Raw genomic sequence first — 24096 nt, forward strand, 5'->3', positions numbered from 1 at the left:
AAATTCATATTAATTAATTATACAAACAATAGATAAATAGTTAAGTGGATGAACTGAAATGGGAGTTCTCATTCCAGAAGTCAAATCAAATCAAATATTACACATCTAGGGCGGCTCCACCTCTAAGGGTAGCCCTTTCCTCTAGTGTGCCCGTACGGTATAACAGATCCAACGTGTGGCCTACACGTTAGACTAGCAATGCCCCTACTAGCTGAGGTCTGAGCCAGATGCATCTAGGTTAACGTCATAACCGCCGTTAACTACGGTTTTCTAGTCAGAGTCTCCCAAACCAATCCAAACCAAATCACTTATAAAAATCTCTAGTGCTTATAACATACTACTAAATTCCATAACAAATCAATATATATAGGATTGCATACTAAAATTTAATTAAAATTTAAATAAGGTCAAATAAGAAAACATTTATACTTTACAAAATATATAAATATCGTCTCGTGTGTATTTTTATAAAATTGTAAGTTTCACAGATCAATATTTATTTTCAAAAATTCAGAAATCACAATAATAAAATATTTCAAATTCCAAAATTAATTATTCAACATAGATATTGATAATAATATATTTAAAAATAATTATAGATATAATATCCACTCACAACTTATTCCAAAGAACCGGAAGCAACTTTGAGCGCGTCAACGAGCTACCAAATGATGTCCAATAATTCTACAACTCTAGAAATATGACAATAATGATATTTGTAAGCTACTAATATTGTCAATTAACATAATCTTACTCACCTTGACAAAAGTCCCAAATTTTCTAACCCCTAATAACCCTAATTCGGATTTATATATACCCATAAATATAGAGATGACAAAAATTAGAGATATGGCTAATTATTGAGTCAAAGAATTACCTTGAAGCCTCAATAACAACTGGGATTCAAAGTTGAATGCTTCCTTCACTCGTTAAGTTGAAATTTTTTGATTTGGAGATTTTGAGAAAATGAGATTTGAATAAATGGAGATAGAATAGAGAAGAAAAGGAAGCAAGATGATGAAGGTGAATTTGATGATATTGAGTGGTTGGTTGCAAGGAGAAGAGATAAAGAAATCTAGTTGGCAAGAGAAGAGAAATGAGGGTTTTATATTTTGATTTTTTTGAAAGAGAATGAAAGGGAATGAGAACAGAGGGGGAGGGGGAGTGTCGAAGAAGATGAAAAGAGAGAAAGAAAATTTTAAGTGGGGGCATGTGCCCCCCACGTGTTCTCAACCTCTCTCTCTTTTCTTTCTTTTTGTTTTTCCTCACACTCTCGATTATTACAGTTTAATTTCTAATGTATTTTTGATAATGTAACAATATGTTTTACAACTTTAAACCTTAGTCTAAAATAAAATAAAAAGATATTAAAGAGGGAAAAATGATCACAAAAAGAGAGTTATACTTAGTATGTGTAAGACGAGGGATATAGTTTGACCAAAAGCTATCCATAGCTATGGATTCAATAGCTTACATATTAAGAGAACAACAGAACATTTCTGGCCTTATCTCCAACCATGTAACTGAAACACCCAAAATATGATTAGCTAAAAACTATAAGACTCAATAATACACAACTAACTTTATGAATCTTTGTCCAAAAGGTTACCCAAAACAATGTTATCCTAAACTATCATACATGATGCGTTTGTCTTGACATTTTTGACATGTCATATTTGTATGAGGTTAACCAAATAACAAAATAGATGCATGCTCTACCATTGCAAAATAAGAAAGTATATGCATATGATATCACATGTTATTTATCTAATTTTAATTTTTTGTGCATTTTATTATCTTCCTTTGTTTTGACTATGCGGCAAACTAACTGAACTGAGCATGGATATCATTGCAGTAACCATTGGAGGAAGAATATACCAGTTCTTGCAAAATCCCACCGGGTATACGCTATAGATCTTATTGGATATGGATATTCAGACAAACCGAATCCTTGCCAAATTGGAGATCATTCATTTTACACTTTTGACACATGGGCTGCCCAGTTAAATGATTTTTTCCTTGATGTCGTTGAAGATCAAGCATTCTTTGTATGCAATTCTATTGGAGGTGAATTTTTCAGAAGCGCCTTAATAATTATTTATAGCTGGGATTATTTTCATTTAGTTATTTCTAATTACTGTTATAAGCTGAGCTGTTAATTATTTCGATATGCTAGATTTACACTATTACTAACTATTTTTTGTTTATTTGTATTTTTTTTTCTGCAGGAGTTGTTGGTCTTCAGGCAGCTGTAGTTGCACCACAAATGTGTAGGAGCATTATTGTTCTCAATATATCGCTGCGTAAGCTTCATATAAAAAAGCAGCCATGGTATGCAAAACCTTTCATCAGATCATTCCAGAGATTGCTCAGGTACAATTGAAACAGAAGTATCTTTATGTTGATGTTGCAGATTTCAAGCCTTAACCAGATTATTACTATCATAATGTGATGGTTCTAGTTGAACTTGAGAAGGGGGGGTTGAATCAAGTTGTTTAAAAACTCAAAGTTTCTAGTTCTGTTTTTACTGTTGCTCGAGTTGTAGGAGATTATTTGAAATAATCTCATACGCAGAACATTAAGAGAGTAGAGAAGAGGAGAAAGGGGCCAGCGTGTATCCTGGTTCGGATTCTTAGTGCCATGAATCCTACATCCAGTCTCCACCACAAACCATGGTGGAATTTCACTATAAATTTCAGATTACATTCACCAATACTATTGAATTAAAATTCCTAATCCAACTAGTATCTACCCATAAGCTTTATACACCAAAGCTAAGCAACCCCAAAGTGCTATCCCAACTTGGAAGGGGAATCTACACAAATTCAATTCTCACCAAGTGCTAACCCAACTTGGCAAGGGGAACTAATCCTAGTTCATTCACCTAAATTACATCAGAAAAATAGTGGCTATTTTGCATCACTCTTGCCTTTTCTCTCTTGGCTTTTGATCCTCACATATTTGCCTTTTCTCAAAACAGAAAATAACGCAAGACAGCCATAACAAAAAATCAGAATTAAGCTTGAGTAGAAGAAAGAGATTCCAACTCTATGTTAGAGAAGGTGCTCTGAATATTTGTACTCTCTCTCTCTCTTATCCTCAGAAGATGAAATGAAGCTTCATATATATATTTTCAGCTAGGCTTCATTTTAGCTTCTTCCTCTTTTCTTTTCCTTGTTGCCCGTTGGAGTGGTCCTTGATGGCATGCAGTCCTTTCTTCATCCTGCTCCACTTTCCCTGCTGTCTGAGGAGCTCTACCACTACCTCTGTTGTCCTTGATGTTTCTTTCTCCCTTGGCATGTTCCTCTTTTCCATTCTGCTCCATTATCTTGCTGTTATTCTATGCAAGTTTGTGTTTTGCATAACCACGAACCACAGCAGTGCTTTGGTGATGTCCTTGGGTTAGTGTGTGTGCCCTTGTGTCCTTGCCTCCTTTTACAGAGCTACACTTGTCCTTGCATGAATACAGCTGTCCTCATATTTCTTTTATCAAATATATGCATAATCATTTAATGTTGCTAAACGGTGCTATGAGGAAATTGTTGGACTTGGTTACTGCACTAAGGAACAATGTGAGCTGCTTTTCTATTTGCTGTGATGGGCTGATGTATCAAATGCTTGTATACTTGGGCCTGCCACAATAAAGCACACATTAAACAATATTGGGCTTTTAACCCAAAACAATGTTTGTCATCATAATATAACCCAAAATCAAACTAGGCTCAACAATCTCCCCCTTGATGACAAACATGATAAAATAGGGAAATTAAAGACTTAATTTGAAAGAGTTAAGAACACTTCCCTTTGACGGCATTCGGTTTGTGAGTGGCTCCCCCTCAATACCAGTATTACTCCCCCTTGATCATGGCTTCTATCTTTACCTGAATAAATCTTAACAAACAGCCAGGACCAAAATTTCCATGCAGTATATCACAGTAATAATAACACAGAGCAATTAACACTAGGCATGATACACAGGAATTAACAAGTTACTTAGCATCATAAAGCAACATTGTTCTTAACTATCACCATTAATCCCCTAAGCCAAACTAACATGCCCTTTCTTTTCTCCCCCTTTTGTCATCAAGGGAGGAAAGGAAAAACCTGCACAAAATTTGTTAGTGGCTGGTGCAAAGAGTTCAAGTAGCAGAGTAATTTAAGTCTGTTACAGTCATCCCACAAAAATAAAATAAACAAGTTTAAAACAAAAACAAATCATATTCGCAGATGAGATAACAAGAGCTAGGCATCAGAGTTGGATTCATCAGAGGTTCCATCGTCCTCCCCCTCATTGTCAGAAGTTGTGAGGCCAACTTCAACGTCCTCCACAAAGTCCCTCAGAATGCGAATCCTTCCTTTGGTCTTCTTGAGAGCATTCTCCTCCAGGACTTGATTTCTTTTGCGCTCAGCACCATGATGGAGAAGGAGGTCAGTCAGATTGATGAATTCTTCAAGAACATTCTTCAGAATGCGGGTCATGACCTTGATTGTAGTGGAGGTGGAAGGGGGAATCAGAGGATCCTCATCAACAGAAGGAACATCAGTGCTGTCATCAGTTTGACGACGCTTGGGAGCTGTTTTCTTTACTGCACCACCCCCTTTAATATATGAGTTACAATCTATGGCAATTTCAGCCCCAAAATCAACATTGTAAAATTGAAAAATTTTTGTGAGAAGCATGCCATATGGTAACGCATTTTTGGTACTGATACAAGCATACATATGCCTTACAAGTAAATAAGCAAAAGAGATGGAAATTTTTGAAAGCAGTGCATACAAAACCAGTGTGTCACAGAATGAGACGCGTTGAAAAGAACTGCTCTGAGGCAAGATGACATGGTTTACAATCCTGTGCAGCTGGGCACGGACTGGACCAAGAGACTTATGAGTAGGAGTGTTACCTTCTAAGAGAGGGATATTGATGCAGACAGTGCTTAGGGCATCAAAATATGAAACATTGAGCATATCATCCCACTTACCAGAGGTGTAGACATCAGGGCCACGGTCCTGGTAATCTAGGGATTTGCCTAGGTGATATTTGTCTAGAATGATCACTTTGCCTTTAACAAAAGAGGCGATTCTCCCTTCTTTGTAGGTCATGTTGCTATAGAACTGTTTTACCAAATCAGGGTAAACTTTCTCTTTGATGGACAGTATGGATGTCCAACCTTGATATGCAAACAATGGGGTAAAGTTCAGGCCTTTCCTACGGAGTTTGTCAAGATTGACAAGCTTCGAGGGACAGAGTTTACGCTTGTAAACATCTTTGCAGAAAAACAGATAGTTCATGAGAGATTGAAAACGACGCCGATCAAAGGACTCATCAGGAAAATCAGCATAAAATGACTTGTAAGCAATAGGATTTGAGAGACTAGGTTCAGCAACAGGACGGAGGTCAAAGTCAATGACTGTACCGCGAGTATGGCGACTCTGAGTGGGGCGAGTCTCTTCGTCTTCGTGAAGAGGCCTCTTTCCTCTGGAAGAGCTGGGCTTGGAAGAACTAGGCTGAGAGGTGTTTGGTGGAGGAGGAGGAGGAGATGTAGGGCGAGGAGCAACGCCAAGGCGGCGAGCAGTGGTCTTAGTGCGGGCCATGTCAGGAGAAGGGTTTGGTGGTGGAGATGGTGAGGAATGAGTGGGGGAATGAGAGGGAGATGAGTGTGTGTGATCAGAACGGTGGGTGCCACTGTGGGAGCCTCTGCGAGCAACTCTCTTCTTTCGAGCCATATATATAGAATCACTGGTTTGGAGAAGATGAAAGAGTGGAGAGTGAAGAGTGTGGTATGAATGGATGCATGCAGTGGGAAGTTAATATAAGCCTTAGAGAAGTGTAAAGGTTGCACCTTGAAAAGATAAAAATCCAAACTTTGAAAACGCTTTGAAAGTTACAGCTATAACCTTCGTACGTTTGAAATAAGGATAAAAAGCAACCAAGTAGAAATTAAAGTGTGGATGCAGATGAAGTGAAGCCCATTTATACAAAGTGCGGAAAAAAATTGAGACTGACAAAAAATTGGAGTGAGTCCATCAGTCAAAAAGTTAAAATTGAATTTAAGCCCAAAAAAAAATTGGAAAGCCCATTAAAAAATTTAGGATGTCCTAAAATTTTCAATAAAGAAAAACGCCCATAGATGCAGAGACTGCTTCAGCACTAGATGTCCATCATGTATTATGTTCAGTGTTGAATCCATTGGCTTCATAATAATTTAATGAAGTTTACTCACCATCTGCCAAATAATCTCACCGCGATTTATGAGACAAAACACAAAAGATCTCATTATCAGAAAAATTAAGAAAACAGAGATGAAGCAAGAATGCCCAATTCAGTTCGCAGCTTACAGAACCTCTCTTCTATCAATGGTTTGGTGAAAATATCTGCTAGCTGACCTTCAGAATTAACAAACTGGATATCTAAATTTCCATTTTGCACATGTTCTCTAATAGAATGAAAACGAACTTCAATGTGCTTTGTTCTTGAGTGCAAAACAGGATTTTTGGAAATGTTAATAGCACTCATGTTGTCACAAAATAATGGAATATTTGAGATATTCAGTTTATAATCAGCTAGTTGAGTTTTCAGCCATAATAATTGAGAACAACAAGAAGAGGCTGCAATATACTCAACTTCGGCTGTTGAAAGTGCCACAGTAGCTTGCTTCTTGCTAGACCAAACAATGAGGGATTTCCCAAGAAAGCAGCACATGCCACTTGTGCTTCTTCTATCAATCCTATCCCCAGCAAAATCTGCATCACAGAAACCCACTAATTGAAAAGAGTCAGTCTTAGGAAACCATAAACCATAGTTAGTGGTACCAAGCACATATCGGATGATCCTTTTGACAGCTGAGAGATGAGATTCCTTAGGCTTTGATTGAAACCGGGAGCAAACTCCAACACTTTGGATGATATCAGGCCTTGAGGAGGTTAGATACATCAAGGATCCAATCATCCCTCTATAGCGTGTCTCATCAACATCTCTACCATGTTCATCTTTATCAAGCTTGATGTTAGGATGCATGGGGGTTCCCATAGGCTTAGCACAGTCCAGCCCAAACTTCTTGACAAGTTCCTTTGCATATTTTTCTTGATGGATGAATATGCCTTCTGCAGTTTGCTTGATTTGCAAACCTAGGAAGAAATTGAGTTCTCCCATCATGCTCATATCAAATTGATTGGTCATAAGCTTAGCAAAATCTGCACACAAGTCCTCATTAGCTGAACCAAATATAATATCATCAACATAAACTTGTACAAGAATAAAATGATCATGATAATTTCTAATAAATAAAGTGGTGTCAGTGGCTCCTCTTTGAAAGTTATTTTTCAATAAAAATGAGCTAAGCCTCTCATACCAAGCTCTAGGAGCTTGTCTTAAACCATATAAGGCTTTAGCTAGTTTGAAAACATGATTAGGAAAAGTTTTGTTTTCAAACCCAGGTGGTTGAGCCACATAAACCTCTCTATCTATTATGCCATTGAGGAAAGCACACTTTACGTCCATTTGGAACAACTTGAAACCACAATGAGCAGCATATGCAAGAAGCAGTCTAATGGCTTCCATTCGAGCTACAGGTGCAAAGGATTCATCGAAATCAATCCCTTCCTCTTGATCATATCCTTGAGCAACCAATCTAGCTTTGTTTCGGACTATGGATCCATCTTCACCCAGCTTGTTCCTAAAAATCCATTTAGTGCCGGTGACTTTCTTTCCATGTGGACAAGGCACCAATGACCAGACCTGATTCTTCTCAAATTGCAACAATTCCTCCTTCATGGCCAACACCCAAGATGGATCAGCAAGAGCTTCTTGGATGTTTTGAGGTTCAATCTTTGATAAAAGAGCAATGTTGTTGGATTCGGCTCTTTTCAAAGATGAACGAGTAGTTCTACCAGTGGATGGATTTCCTATTATGAACTCTTCAGGATAATTTTTCAGAAACCTCCATTCTCTTGGTCTTCGTGACTGGTTTGAGGATTCAGGTTCCTCTTGATCAACAATGGCCTCTGCATCAGTATTTTCTGCAGCAACAGGAGATAATTCCAAATTGTCTCCTGCAGAATCGGAATTTTCGTTGCTAGTAGGTGCAGCTTCATGAGAATCAGAATTATTTTGAACTGGCTCATCGTTCTTGGGGAATTCAGCTTCAAAACCTGGACTATCATCTATGCAAACACTAGGAATAATGTTAGTCTCACAGAAAGTGACAAGCATGGTTTCTTCAACAGTTTTGGAGTTCTTGTTATAAACTCTATAGGCCTTGCTATTTGTGGAATAACCAAGAAAAATTCCTTCATGTGTTTTAGGATCAAATTTTCCTAAATTTTCTTTGATATTCAGAATGAAACACTTGCAGCCAAACACATGAAAATAACTAAGATTAGGGGGATGCCCTTTCCAAAGTTCATATGGGGTTTTCTTCAAAAACTTCCTAATGATGGTTCTATTTAAAACATAGCAAGCTGTATTCACAGCTTCAGCCCATAAGAACTTGGGGATTTCATATTCACATAACATAGCTCTAGCCATTTCTTGTAAACTTCTATTTCTTCTTTCCACAAACCCATTTTGTTGAGGTGTTCTTGGACAAGAGAAGTTATGTGATATGCCTTGTTCATCACAAAAAGATTCAAAAAATTGATTTTCAAATTCTTTACCATGATCACTCCTAATTGAAACAATTTTTAAACCCTTTTCATTTTGAACCTTTTTGCTGAATTTCTCAAAAACCGAAAAAGCTTCATGTTTATGAGCAAGAAAGAACACCCAACCAAATCTAGTATAGTCATCCACAATTACCATGCCATAACTTTTTCCTCCAAGACTTTGTGTCCTAGTTGGTCCAAACAGATCAAGATGTAACAACTCCAATGGTTTCTTAGTAGAGACATCTTCTTTAGATTTGAAAGAGGTTTTAATTTGCTTACCCATTTGACAAGCATCACAAGTGATATCCTTATCAAATTTTATATTAGGAAGACCTCTAACTAAGTTTTTCTTTACAAGCTTAGAGATTTGGAACATGCTAGCATGTCCTAACCTCTTATGCCACATCCATTTTTCAGATTCCATTGAAGAGAAGCAAGTTACATTTTGAACTTTTAGATCATCTAGAGTGATACCATAAACATTGTCACTTCTTTTGGCAACAAATAGAACAGCCCCTGTTTTCTCATTTATGACTCTACAATCAGATTTCCTAAAGGTTACAGCATACCCTAGGTCACACAATTGACTTATGCTCAATAGATTATGCTTTAACCCATCAACTAAGAAGACACTATCAATGCAAGTTGAAAGATCTTTGCCAACCTTACCAATGGCAATTATTTTACCTTTACCATTATCTCCAAAAGTGACAAATCCTCCATTATACTTGTTGAGTTTAATGAAGAAAGTATCCCTTCCGGTCATATGCCTTGAACATCCACTATCAAGATACCACATTTCCATTTTCTTCTTGGATGCAAGGCAAACCTGCATGTTCTTCAACTAACCTTAGGTATCCAAATCCATTTGGATCCTTTGATGTGAAATCTTCTTGGTTGCCCAAGAGCATTAAAATCATGAACAACTTTATATAACTTACTATCATTACCAAAGGACCTAAGAAAGATAAAGCATTGAAGAGGATCATGACCATTTCTATTGCACTTGTAGCACTGATTTTTGCCCACTGATTTCTGAGGTTTGCTGAATCCTTTTGGTTTGACAAACTTGGCAGAGGAGGATTCAGATTTTTGAAAGTTTGGTTTGAAAACTGATTTATTTCCCTCTGTAAAACCAAGTCCAGATTTTTCAGACCCAAACCTTTGACAAGCAAGCAGTTTGTTCAGATTTTGAGAACCTTGGACAAACTTTGCTAGGTCTACATTCAAACATTTTATTTGTTCATTCAGCTTTTTGTTTTCAGAAATCAAATCAGTGGAGGCAGTCACTTCATGCTTGAGTTTGAATTTTTCTAGTTCAGTTCGCAAGGCAATGTTTTCTTCTTTTAAAAACTTTTCATTATTAGTTTCATTTTCTTTAATCTTTTTCAAAAGAAGATCATTTTCTGTCCTCAAAGCCTCATTTTCTTTCTTACATTTAGCATACTTATCCAAGAGTTTCTTGGAATTCACAGAAATGTCTTTGATAATGTAGTGCAGTTCATCAATAGATAAGTCAGAGAGATCTACCTCATCTTCATCATTATGATCTGCCATCAGACACAGTTGAGCTTCTTGATCTGAGCTTTCTGAGCTGGTGTCGTTCTCCAAGTCTTCCCATGTTGCCATCATCACCTTCTTCTTGTCTTTCTTGGATTTTTCGCCTTTGTTAAGTTGAGGGCAATCTGACTTGAAGTGACCAGGCTCCTTGCAGTGATAGCATGTGAACTTGGCTTGATCTTTCTTGACATCTTTGGATGAAGAGCTTCCTTTGCCTTTGTTTTTGTATCTCAGTAGTCTTCTCATTTTTCTTGCAAAGAGCACCATTTCTTCATCTGAGAAACTGTCATCAGATTCTTCTCCTTGGGCTGTCATTCTTGATTTTAGTGCTATACTTTTCTTTTTGTCATCTTTGTCTTGAGACATGTGAGTGGTTTCATAAGCCAGCAGCTTGCCTCTCAGCTCATCATAGGTGATTTTGATCAAATCATTCCTTTCAGAGATGGCTGTGCTTTTCACTTCCCATTTCTTAGTAAGACTCCTCAGAATCTTTCTTACCAAGGTTTCTTCAGAGTAGCTTCTTCCCATGGCGTCTAGATTGTTGATGATTATCGAGAACCTTTCGAACATTTGATCGATGCTCTCATCTTCCTTCATACTAAACATTTCATACTCCTTCATTAACATGTCAATTCTGGTTTCCCTCACTTGCTTAGTGCCTTCATGAGTGAGTCTGAGCTTATCCCAGATTTCTTTCGCTGTTTTACACCTTGACACTTTTCTGAACTCTTCAAAACTGATTGCACAGTGCATCAGGTTGATTGCCTTGGCATTGAGTTCAACCTTCTTCTTTTCTTCATCTATCCATTCGTTGTCCTCCTTAGCCACAACTTCTCCATCAGCATTCTGTTTGGTAGGAACGCCTGGGCCGTTGAGAATGATCTTCCAGATGTTGTAGTCAATCGACTGCACGAAGATTCTCATTCTTTCTTTCCAGTAAGAGTAGTTGCTGCCATTGAAGTAGGGAGGTCTATTATTAGACTGTCCTTCAGTGAGAGTGAAAGCCACGATGTTGGGATTCATGTTGTTGGCCATGGATCTTTACTCCAAGCTGTGAAGCTTGCCTTCCTGAGACCTTGCTCTGGATACCAATTGATGGTTCTAGTTGAACTTGAGAAGGGGGGGTTGAATCAAGTTGTTTAAAAACTCAAAGTTTCTAGTTCTGTTTTTACTGTTGCTCGAGTTGCAGGAGATTATTTGAAATAATCTCATACGCAGAACATTAAGAGAGTAGAGAAGAGGAGAAAGGGGCCAGCATGTATCCTGGTTCGGATTCTTAGTGCCATGAATCCTACATCCAGTCTCCACCACAAACCATGGTGGAATTTCACTATAAATTTCAGATTACATTCACCAATACTATTGAATTAAAATTCCTAATCCAACTAGTATCTACCCATAAGCTTTATACACCAAAGCTAAGCAACCCCAAAGTGCTATCCCAACTTGGAAGGGGAATCTACACAGATTCAATTCTCACCAAGTGCTAACCCAACTTGGCAAGGGGAACTAATCCTAGTTCATTCACCCAAATTACATCAGTAAAACAGTGGCTATTTTGCATCACTCTTGCCTTTTCTCTCTTGGCTTTTGATCCTCACATATTTGCCTTTTCTCAAAACAGAAAATAACGCAAGACAGCCATAACAAAAAATCAGAATTAAGCTTGAGTAGAAGAAAGAGATTCCAGCTCTATGTTAGAGAAGGTGCTCTGAATATTTGTACTCTCTCTCTCTTATCCTCAGAAGATGAAATGAAGCTTCATATATATATATCTTCAGCTAGGCTTCATTTTAGCCTCTTCCTCTTTTCTTTTCCTTGTTGCCCGTTGGAGTGGTCCTTGATGGCATGCAGTCCTTTCTTCATCCTGCTCCACTTTCCCTGCTGTCCGAGGAGCTCTACCACTACCTCTGTTGTCCTTGATGTTTCTTTCTCCCTTGGCATGTTCCTCTTTTCCATTCTGCTCCATTATCTTGCTGCTATTCTATGCAAGTTTGTGTTTTGCATAACCACGAACCACAGCAGTGCTTTGGTGATGTCCTTGGGTTAGTGTGTGTGCCCTTGTGTCCTTGCCTCCTTTTACAGAGCTACACTTGTCCTTGCATGAATACAGCTGTCCTCATATTACTTTTATCAAATATATGCATAATCATTTAATGTTGCTGAACGGTGCTATGAGGAAATTGTTGGACTTGGTTACTGCACTAAGGAACAATGTGAGCTGCTTTTCTATTTGCTGTGATGGACTGATGTATCAAATGCTTGTATACTTGGGCCTGCCACAATAAAGCACACATTAAACAATATTGGGCTTTTAACCCAAAACAATGTTTGTCATCATAATATAACCCAAAATCAAACTAGGCTCAACATAATGTTATATTTTATAGGGATACGGCTGTAGGAAAATTCTTCTTTAAAGCTGTCGCGACAAAAGAATCTGTAAGGAACATTCTTTGTCAGGTACTCCTCTAGCTTAGTACTCAACTTTGTATATTCAAAAACTTGTGCTTCAAGGAATGCTGGGTTGACAAACTGTGACAAACCCCAACAGCCAAGAAGTTCAGGGGCAGCATAGAGAAATTACTCCTTTTAAATACATATAGGTGGAGAGGAATAAAAAATAACTAATAAAGAAGGCAACGTGAATTTAGGGAGTTAGTTACAAGAGAGAGATATATAAATAGGAAGTGAGAAGCATTTATTTCAGGTAGGAAGAGACTAAAGTGAGAATTGTGGAGAGAATTGGCCTCTCGAATGCCAAACGTCATTTCTATTACAGTCATACACACATATTCAATATACTCATTCACTGGTTTGGGACTATCACACACTTCTTCTATTCTTGTTATTCTTAATTTTTCATACTACTACTTTTCTATACTATCTCTATCCTAATCCTATTCTACATTCTATGATATCTGAGAACCTTACACAAACTGAATAAAATGCCCGAGAATGAGACGTTAATGGACTTTCAGATAAACAAGCCCTATGGTTTAGGATTAGATGTATGGCCCCTTATTTGGTGTAAAGCTTGTGATTTTGTTTGAAGATTTCCCCTTGCAGACAAGATAAGAGATTGGAAATCTCTTCATTGATATTCTTTTTCTTCCGATTTTTTTTGTCTCTTGTTAGCAGGATCTTTATTGTCCATTTTTCTTCTATGTTTCTTTGCTCCCTCTTAATGGTATACTATTTTATCAAAAATCAAGAAAAGATTATTAGAATAAATCTGTATGTATCTGTTGTAAGCAATCAAATCCAAGGCATAGCCACTTTGTTCATTGACACATGATGATGCTTTCCCCCGAAACTAATGATTGTTTTATGAATTGCTCTCTGCAGTGCTATCATGACACCTCCATGGTGACTGACGAGCTAGTGGAGATCATACTCAATCCAGTATTGGAACCTGGAACCGCGGAGGTCTTTCTCGAGTTTATTTGTTACTCAGGTGGCCCTCTTCCTGAAGAGCTACTACCCCAAGTAACGGTAAGCTTCCCTATTCCCATACATGAGGAAGTCGGAACAAAGCCAAATGAATGTAAGGTTGACAAGATAAACTGAGTCTAGAAAACTTTCTTCTCAGTGCCCGGTATTGATAGCATGGGGTGACAAGGATCCTTGGTAACCAATTGAGCTTGGAAGAAACTACGGAAAATTTGATTCTGTAGAAGACTTTGTTGTCCTCCCAAATGTTGGACATTGCCCCCAGGTTTTCTCTCTCTCTCTCTCTCTCTCTCTCTCTCTCTCTCTCTCTGTGTGTCATGCACTTGCTTTCTCTATAGACATAGTCACGCAGGAGTATCGAGAAGCTTATAACTGATGAGGAGTATTGTCTTTCCTCACCATGTTTTCTAAATCCGGTGTCAGCTTTAAGTTGACTTGGGAAATATAAATCGGAAATTCTTCTAAGCTAATACCATGGTGCTGTGCTAGTGATTGAATAATAGGAGACTTTGCATGACGAAGAAAAAAAATGTGGACATATTCATGCTCCCTCTTAAATTTACGTTATTAACTTGTGATGCTAACTGAAAGAGACAAAGGTTTCTCTGCTATCATCTACGGTCTGCCTTCTAGATGTGTAGTTATTTGCTACGTTTGCAAAGAAAATATCTACAAGTGCGGTTGCTGTTTTTCTAATTGATGCAATTACAAAATGTGACTGGCATGAGTTCTCAAATCCAATGATCTTATCACTCTTTTTGAAAATTCTTGTCTTTTTTTCTTATGCCTCTGGAATAACCAAACGGTGAAATAAATAACCTTTTGGTTCGGAAGAAGGCTAAAATCAAATGTTGAATCCTGAAGATGTTTGAGGGCATATTCAGATATCCATTACTTTTGTTTCTTTGCCATAACTAATTAATCTTTACAAGTACTTGGACAATTCATATTATGCTTTGCTAATAAATTTCATACCATGGAACTTTATATCTTTTTTATCTTCAATGTTTTTTTTTTTCAATTTTTAGAAATCATTTACCTATCTTCTCTAATTTTTGATAATCAATTAACAATAATCACTACAAAAAAAAAAAGGCCTATGGTCACGGTAAAAATACCGTGACCATAGCTAGTAAAAAGGGTGGCCATAGATCTGTGGTCACGGTTTTGGACCTATGGTCACGGTTTTTTACCGTGGCCTATTCTCTCGTGGCCATAGGTCTATGGTCACGGTTTCAATTTTCAAAATCTGACACTTTAAGCCACGTTTTTTTACCGTGACCATAGGTTAATCTATGGTCATGGTAAAAAACCGTGACCATAGCCTTATCTATGGTCACGGTTTTCACCATGACCATAGCCTCTATGGTCACCCCTCCTTAAAACCGTGACCATAGATAAGGCTATGGTCACGGTTTTCACCGTGGCCATAGCCTCTATGGTCACCCCTCCTTAAAACCGTGACCATAGCCTAACCTATGGTCACCGTTTTCACCGTGGCCATAGACTCTATGGTCACCCCACTTAAAACCGTGACCATAGCCTATCTATGGTCACGGTTTTTCACCGTGGCTATAGCCTCTATGGTCACCCCACCTAAAACCGTGACCATAGCCCTATCTATGGTCACGGTTTTTCACCGTGGCCATAGCCTCTTTGCCCTATCTATGATCACGGTCAAGGTTCTGAAAACCGAACCGGTCATTGAACCGCTCTAGCTACTGGTTCACTGGTTCATAGGTTCAACCGATTCAACCGTGGTTGAACCGAAAAAACCGTTTTATAAAAAAATAATAATTAAAATATAAATAAACACACAAAAATATAATTATAGACTAATAATCTTTAAAATATTATCCAAATTAAAAATATTACAATCAACCACAATATTATAATCTCATCCAAATACAAACACAAAAGTCAAATAACAAAAAAAAATAATAATCAATCACAAACCATTCAATTATTCACCATCTTTATATTACATGTCAATTTGCTGCATAGAAAATACTAACATTTTGAGTGTTGTTCATTCAGCAATAGAGAATATGTAAAGGTAGGATTGGGTGAATTAGAGAGATGGTGTATTGAGGCCACTGATGAGGTGAGCACCAATCAACCATTTGAGATCATTCCTTCTATTCCATATTTATATCATAACATGAATCTGTCATGCTCAGTATGTTGGCTCAGCCTAGGAGGAACTGAAACATATTGAGCAAGCTGTAAGATTCCTAGTAAAAGTCAGTTTTACAAAATTTTGAATTCATATTCAAACAATCAAACGAAAAGAAACTCAATATTGCTCATCTTCCATTCAATTCTTAATCTCAGGTATTGCATCTGAAGTAACAAAGGAGCTCTGCCAAGTGAGTGTCTTCTTTTCAATTTATAGCTACCTGTAAATTGATATACCTCAATTCCATTCTCTTTCTAATAACAAGAACAATTAATTAAGATCAACATCATGAACAATTTATATACTTAACAATTTATAAAATTAACAAATTATCAAAAGGTCAAGAACAACATAACAACTTAACAATCTAAAATTTAAAAGTTAAGAACAACACTAAAACATTAATTTATCAAATTAACAAGTTAATAAGATCAATTAGAATTGAAAATCAAAATAACAAGAACAACTAAAGCTTTAAAATACAGCAAACCAACAAGAAAACAAAAACTTGAACAACATACTAATCATTAAAAACAACAATTAAATAAAATAATAACTGAATAATTAATACAAGAAAGAACAAATAAAGGAAAATAAATTACCTTAGGCTGGAGCATGTTCTGAAATTCGAACAGAACAGGGAGAGGGAGATGGAGCTTTGAAATGCAATGGAGATGGTTGAATAGAAACAGAACGGTGGGACATGACAGCAACCAACAACCAGCAACCAGCAACCAGCAATTACAAAACAGCAATTACACTAACATTGGTACATTATGAAACAGAGCCAGTAACCAGAGCAATTACAAAAAATCACAAAATATTAAAATGAAATTTTGAACAAAATTTTCAGAAATTAAAAAGAAGAAGAACCAAGTATTCAGAAATTAAACAGAACCAGTAACCAGAGCAAAATTAAAAAGAAGAGCCAGTAACCAGAGCCACTAACCTTCCAAGCAAACATGAGAAGAGGAAAATTCCAGGGAATAATCTGACCAGCAACACCGATCGGTTCATACAATGTTTGCACATGATATTGCCCATCAGCAATGTTTTCAATGTTTGCAATGTTTCCAATATCAATATTACATGCTTACAGCAACCCATTAATCTCATAGATAATTAGCATAGTGATACACAATAAAAAAAATTAATAGTAGCAAGGTTGAAATCAAGAATATCAGAAACAAATCACAGATTAACTGATTAACCAACAAACTAAAACCACAATTACAGTTACAAAAATAAAAAATACCTTCGAGGGAAGGGCCGCGCGATGGAACAGAGCAGACGCCGCTGAAGGGACAGGAGCGCAGTGGAACAGAGCTGGCGCGGCAAGACAGTGGCTGCGCGATGGAGGCTTTGACGATCGAGCGGTGGCTTCGCGATGGAGGGAAGGAAGTTTGCGACGTTTGCTGCGCGAAGGAAGGGAAGTGAGGGAGCAGGCGGTGGCTGTTCAAAGTTGGAAGTTGCGACGGCAGCGGTGGTTGGACGGAAGTGGCGGTGGCTGGACGGAGAGTGAGAGTGGAGACTGGAAACGTGAGAGGTGAGAGGTGAGAGGTGAGAGGTGAGAGTGAGAGTGGAAGCTCGAGAGAGGATAGGGGTGAGGTCTGTGCCTCTGTGATTAGGGTTCCCTTTGGCCCTTCAACATGCAAAACGCGGCGTTTGGGGCAAATATAAAAAACCGGCCGGGTCACGGTTCGGTTCGACCGACCGGTTCCCAGCCGGTTCGACGGGCCAACATCAGTTTTCAAATTCTGCGGTTTTGTGTTTTGTTCGAACCGTATTTGCTAACGGTTCCCGGTTCGACCGGTCCGACCGGCCGGTTCGAACCGGTTTTCAGAACATTGGTCACGGTTTTTCACCGTGGCCATAGCCTCTATGGTCACCCCTAAAAAACGTGACCATAGCCCTATCTATGGTCACGATTTTTTAAAACGGTGACTATAGCATGTTGTTGTTTATGAGATTCAATTTTTTTAAATTATAATCACATCTCAATATGATAATAATCACAAAATAAATCTAGAAATAAGAAATTAAAGAAATCTAAATCATAAAAGTTTCATTATAAGATAGATATGTTTAATCTTTAATCTAAACAACACAAATCCAAATAGAGTGAAATTTTTTCAATTACATGTACTACCTCAAAAAGTACATAACACATCAAAATATTACATTTGCATAACTAATTAAGGTCATTGTAAGACCTATCCCATGTGATATTTGTATGGAACATATTTTTTTCATCACATCATGTCTTCCTGCACGTAAAAGAAATAAACATGTTAAATATCTTGCAAAAATGGTTTTGATGATGCAATACATATGTAGCAAAAGGAGATAAAATAATGAAACAGCAACATAGGATCAATAAACCAGTTTAGCAGCAGCAGCATATGCAATATAGGATCAATAACATATGCAGCAGCATCAATAAACCAGTTTAGCAGCAGCAGCATATGCAAAAGGATCAATACATATGCAATACATATGCAGCAGCATCATATAAACCAGTTTAGCACAAAAATAAAATAATGAAACAGCAACATAGGATCAATAACAGTTTAAACATAATCAACAGCGCCAAGCAAACTAATTTAGCACAGGACATATCAATGAAGCAGCAGCAAAAAAATAAATTAGAACAGGGCAAGTTATTACCAGCACAGGAAAACCAATTTCAGATAGAATAAACATCAGAGTTCAAACCTAAATCCACTACAAAATCAACTGACTACCTAACCACCTAATTCAACTAAGCTAACCTAATCAAACAACAACCTAATCAAGTAACACTAACATGGAGTTTAATCAAAGGAAATTTTTAACAGAAGAAACTAATTCCACTCAACTTTGTAAACTCAATCTCATTATTCTTGCAATTAGCAATCACTACGACAATTAAGTTCTCAAAAAAAAAATACCATGTGACAAGCAACATATATACAGCCAATATCCATGCATAATTATAAAAGATTAACAATTCTAAAACCTTAACTTTAATTGACAATCAAGTAGAAGGTTAATCAAGTTACTTATAAAAATAGATAGAAAAAATGACATAAGCGTCATTGTTTAATACATTAAAAGGGTAAAACATAAAACAAGTGAACATGTCAAAAAGGAGACCCAAAAATGGGGTTTGAACTTAAAATTCAAAATACACGTCTTCCGTTTAATTATTTTGAATGGGTTTTGGTATTTCTTTCACTTTGTAATAGTCTTGGAAAATTCTTGAGTATCCATTCAAGGTGTAGTCAAAACAGCTTGTCAAAACAGCAACCTTCGTTGATAATTAGTTTATATCAAACAATAATTAGTTTATATTGTATACTAACTATAATTACAATAATATGACATTATTATTTCTGAACTGAGATTTTAACTTTGGGCAAAATCATTGCTTCAAGGTACAAATTAAGTAGCAGCAGCCAACACAAGAACAAGGCAGCATTAATACTATGCAGCAGCTTTATATAAATCAGTTTAGCACAAAAGTAAATCAATAAAACAGCAACATAGGATCAATAACAGTTTAAACCTAATCAACAGCACCAAGCAAACTAATTTAGCACAGGACAGATCAATAAACCAGCAGCATGAAACTAAATTAGAACAGGACAAGTCATTACCAGCACAGGAAAATCAATTTCAGATAGAATAAACATCAGAGTTCAATCCTAAATCCACTACAAAATCAATTGACTACCTAACCACCTAATTCAACTAAGCTAACCTAATCAAACAGCAACCTAATATATCAAGATATTTGTTTCCATTAGGTGCTCTGCTTTATTAAAGCATTACTATGCCACTCTAAGGATCAAGTACATCTCAGTAAAAATCTTGTGATGTGCAGCTATCAATATCTTCTTCAAACCTTCCTGCCCAATACTCTGAAGAAACAAAAAATGTGCCAAACTTCACCTCAATAAAGTTGATATAAAATTCTCATCATAAGCTTCAAAATTCAAATTGCAATATTAACAAACTTGACTCATTGTTCACTGGTTGCATCATACAACAATATAAAAAAAAATTTATATTTATATCTTTCTTGAAATTTTGGGAAAGGGGGGGAGGGAATGTTCTTAAAATTGAAACGATAACCTTAAAAACTTGTTTCACTGATTAGAATAAAGTATTAAATTAGCAAATTAGAAAACTTAGCTAATTGAAATTATGAGATCAAATGCTCATTAGAATTGAAATTATGAGATCAAATTGAAAAAGCTTAGCTAATTGTAAAAACTAAACTAATTAAATTGAAAAGAAAAGAAAGAAACTTACTTGGAATACTCAATGGTATGAATGAGTGCTGACACGAAGAGCTTTAAGGGCTATGCACACCAGCGGGGCTGATGCCCAACTTCATGGGTTGGAGCAAGACTTCGACGGATGGTGGCCTTCGAAGCTGGTGACCGGCGACTGGGTTTTGCCTATAACATACAACAAAAACCCTTAGGCCTCAGCAACCAATAAACTCAGCAACCAATAAACTCAGCAACCAATGACAAAATAAATTAAGCTCAGCAACAAAAAAGCTCAACAAACAAATCATGAATAGAATAACAATAAGCTCAGCAAGCAAATAATAACCTAAAAAAAAATCATGAACAGAAAATCAGAAATAACAACCAAATCACGAATAGAGTAACAATAAGCTCAACAAACAATAAGCTCAGAAGCAAATAATAACCTGGGCAAAAAAAATCATGAAGAGAAAATAAGAAAAAACAAATAAATCTATTCCAGTAAACAATAACCTCAGAAAATCCAGCTACTCAGCAAATGAATTATTAACAAATTACTAACAATAACCTAAGTTAATCCAGCTAATCCAGATAATCAGAAAATCAACTTCTAAATCCTAAACCAGCAAGCAGACACCAAGGAAATGGCTATAAAGTTTGTAAACAGAGTATTACTTACCGGCGGTGAGGAGGAAGGCGAGCAACGGCGACGGTAGAGGAGGCGACACCGGCGAACACAGAGAAGGCGAGCTCAGCGACGACAACGACGCGGTGGGGGCTGTGGTGGTCAAACCCGTCGCTGCGGTGGCTACAGGACGCATCAGCTGCTCGATTCGTGGCTTCTATGGACTATGGTCCTCAGAGAAGAAGAGAGGAGCGGTGGGGGCTGTGGTGGTCGAACCCGTCGCTGTGGTGGCTACAGGACGCATCAGCTGCTCGATTCATGGCTTCTATGGACTATGGTCCTCAGAGAAGAAGAGAGGAGCGATAGGGGCTGTGGTGGTCGAACCCATCGCTGCGGTGGCTACAGGACGCATGCAGCAGCTACTCGATTTGTGGCTTCTATGGACTACGGTTCTCAGAGAAGAAGAGAGGAGCGATGAGTTTGTGTCTTTGTGAAGAGAGGAGCGATGGCTTCTAACGGACGGGCATTGAAACGACGAGAGAGGGGAGGAGGGTGCGCGTGGCTGGGCAGGCACTATGGTTCTCTTATTTCTTTTAACCCTAACTTAGAAGATGATGATGAGGGAATGGGGAAATTCGGGGAGGGAATGGGGAAATTTCAGGGGGACACTCTTTAATTAGATGCACTCACTTTTCCAATTAGATAATAACATTATAAGACAATACAAACATATCAGTATAAGTTAAAATGAGATTGTACAGTTAAATACATTTATTTTATTGGTTTTTCTAAAATTAATCATCACATTATTAATAAGAAAAATCCATTCTTTTATTGATTTTTCTAAAATTAATCATCACATTATTAATAAGAAAAATCCACAACGAAGATGAATATTTCATATTTTATATATAGTAACAATATAACGGAAATGCACACAAACAGACACACACAAAAGTGTTAATTACAAAAAAACTTAATTGGCTATCTAATTTTACATGAAAATTTATGTGAATGGAATTTATTAAAATTTATAAAAATAATAATTACTTAAAAGTTAAGAATGTAACTGTCATGCCATTTAATAAAAATACTTGTATTTATTCAATTTTTGTGATGGATGTTGAATGGTTTGAGTAGTTTTTAAGGTGTGGCAATACAAAAAATTGAACGTCGATGTAATCTTTTTTTTTTTTGCACCGCATGTATATACATTAAATTAATTATATTCTTAAAAATGGATTTGCTAATATAAATTAAATAATAATAAAGATAATTTATTTAAATAAAATAATTAGCTTTCATATTTAAGCAAATAGAACATAGATACTTTTAGGTCACTCTAAAAAACCGTAACCATAGATACCTTTAGGTCACTCTCAAAAACCGTGACCATAGATACCTTTAGGTCACTTTCAAAAACCGTGACTATAGACCCTTTTAGGTCACCCTTTCAAAAAACCGTGACCATAGACTCTTTTAGGCCACTCACTAAAACCGTGACCATAGACCCCTTTAGGCCACCCCCCAAAACCGTGACCATAGACTCTTTTAGGTCACCCCCAAAACCGTGACCATAGACCACTTTAGGTCACCCCTCAAAACCGTGACCATAGACCCTTTTAGGTCACCGTTTTTGAAAAATCGTGACCATAGACCCTTTTTGGTCACTGTAAAAAACCGTGACCATAGATCCCTTTAGGTCACCCCCAAAACTGTGACCATAGACCCTTTTAGGCCACCCCCCAAAACCGTGACCATAGACCACTTTAGGTCACCCCCAAAACCGTGACCATAGACCCTTTTAGGTCACCCTTTTTTGAAAAACCGTGACCATAGACCTTTTTTGGTCACTGTAAAAAACCGTGACCATAGACTCCTTTAGGTCACCCCCCAAAACCGTGACCATAGACCTTTTTAGGCCACCCTTTTTAAAAAATCGTGACCATAGGTACTCTATGGTCACCCTTTTTCTTAAAACCGTGACCATAGCTTTTTTTTTTGTCACGGTAAAAAACCGTGACCATAGAGGGTCTATGGTCACGGTTTTTTACCGTGACCAAAAAAAACGTGACCATAGACCCAAAATGTTGTAGTGAATTTTTTTTCTTACTTGATTATATTCTATAGTATAAACATTTATTTTGCATTTGAAATTTTGGATGGGATTTAAATTTTGAAAGCCTCCACCAGAAAGCTGAAAGTGACTAATTAAGATCTTTCAGTTCACACGGAGGCTGAAAGGAAGAGGGTTTATCCCTTAGAATCTTTCGAAGGAAGAGAACGAATACGCGTATTCTTGTTCTTTTCTCATCTAGTTTCGAACAGTCCTTTGTTTCATCCATTATTTTGCCTCTGGTCTACATATTTGTCTACAAGATATGTAGCATACATCAGTAAATTGGACTATCCACCATTTTCCCCATCAACAATCCTTAATTTAGTAGTCACCAATAACTCATCGTCAAGGACCCCTTAGCTTTACCAGTGAACAATTGAGCACTTGTTGGTGCTAGCAAAAATTTAAGTATATTGGAAGATATCTGATAATGTTGTTATAACTTCTAGGTATGTTGATTCAGTGTAAAAATGGGGTAGAAATTTCATGGATGAATTCAATGTATAATACAGGCTCCTTTACAAATCACTTGTCCTGGAATTTCAAAGGTCTGATTTATGATCTTGACTTCCATAGCATTGGCTTAATATATTTGCTTGGGATCAACCATATTACCCTAATTCCTTAATTCTAAATTTGAAATTCCTAGACAAGTGCAATGATAAGATTAAGGTTATGATTATGAAAGATTCTCACTTTATGATGAAGTAATCTGAATAGTCTTGTCTTTTTATTAAATTTTTTTCTTCACTTTATGAAGGATGAAGCCCCTCATCTTGTGAATCCACTTGTTGATAGGGGTGTTCAAAACCGATCTAAACCGAACAAAACCGACCAACCGAACCAAACAAACCGAAAACAGAATAAACCGAAAACCGAAAAAAATCGGAAAAATGATATTTTGCTGTTTTTTAGCGGTTCGGTTCGGTTTTTGGTTTTAATAATGAAAACCCTAACCGAACCGAACCAAACCGGTTACTTAAAAAAACCCTAAAAATCAAACCCCCCAACCCCAACTCCCCAAGTAGCCGCCACTCCCAGTCTCCCACACTCAGCAACCTTAGTCCCCACTCCCCAACTCTCTCCACTCTCCGTCTCCCCTTGAGTCCTCAACCACCCCACAGCGCCAAAAACTCCTCCTCCCACCCTCCATAGAGTCGTCGTCCTCCCCAAACGGCACCCTCTCGGCAGCCCTTCCTCGTCAGTCGTCACGCTTCCCTCTTCTCGGTTCTCGGCGCGGTCCTTTCTCTTCTGACCT

The 24096-nt window shown here is 37.3% G+C and overlaps 1 pseudogene; it reads left to right on the plus strand.

Moving 5' to 3' along the window:
* The first annotated feature begins 1680 nt into the window (after positions 1 to 1680).
* Positions 1681 to 23832, plus strand: LOC130975194 (uncharacterized; annotated as a pseudogene).
* Positions 23833 to 24096: the final 264 nt, after the last annotated feature.

The sequence above is a fragment of the Arachis stenosperma genome, chromosome 4, assembly GCF_014773155.1.
Source record: "Arachis stenosperma cultivar V10309 chromosome 4, arast.V10309.gnm1.PFL2, whole genome shotgun sequence".
Taxonomy (NCBI): Eukaryota; Viridiplantae; Streptophyta; class Magnoliopsida; order Fabales; family Fabaceae; genus Arachis; species Arachis stenosperma.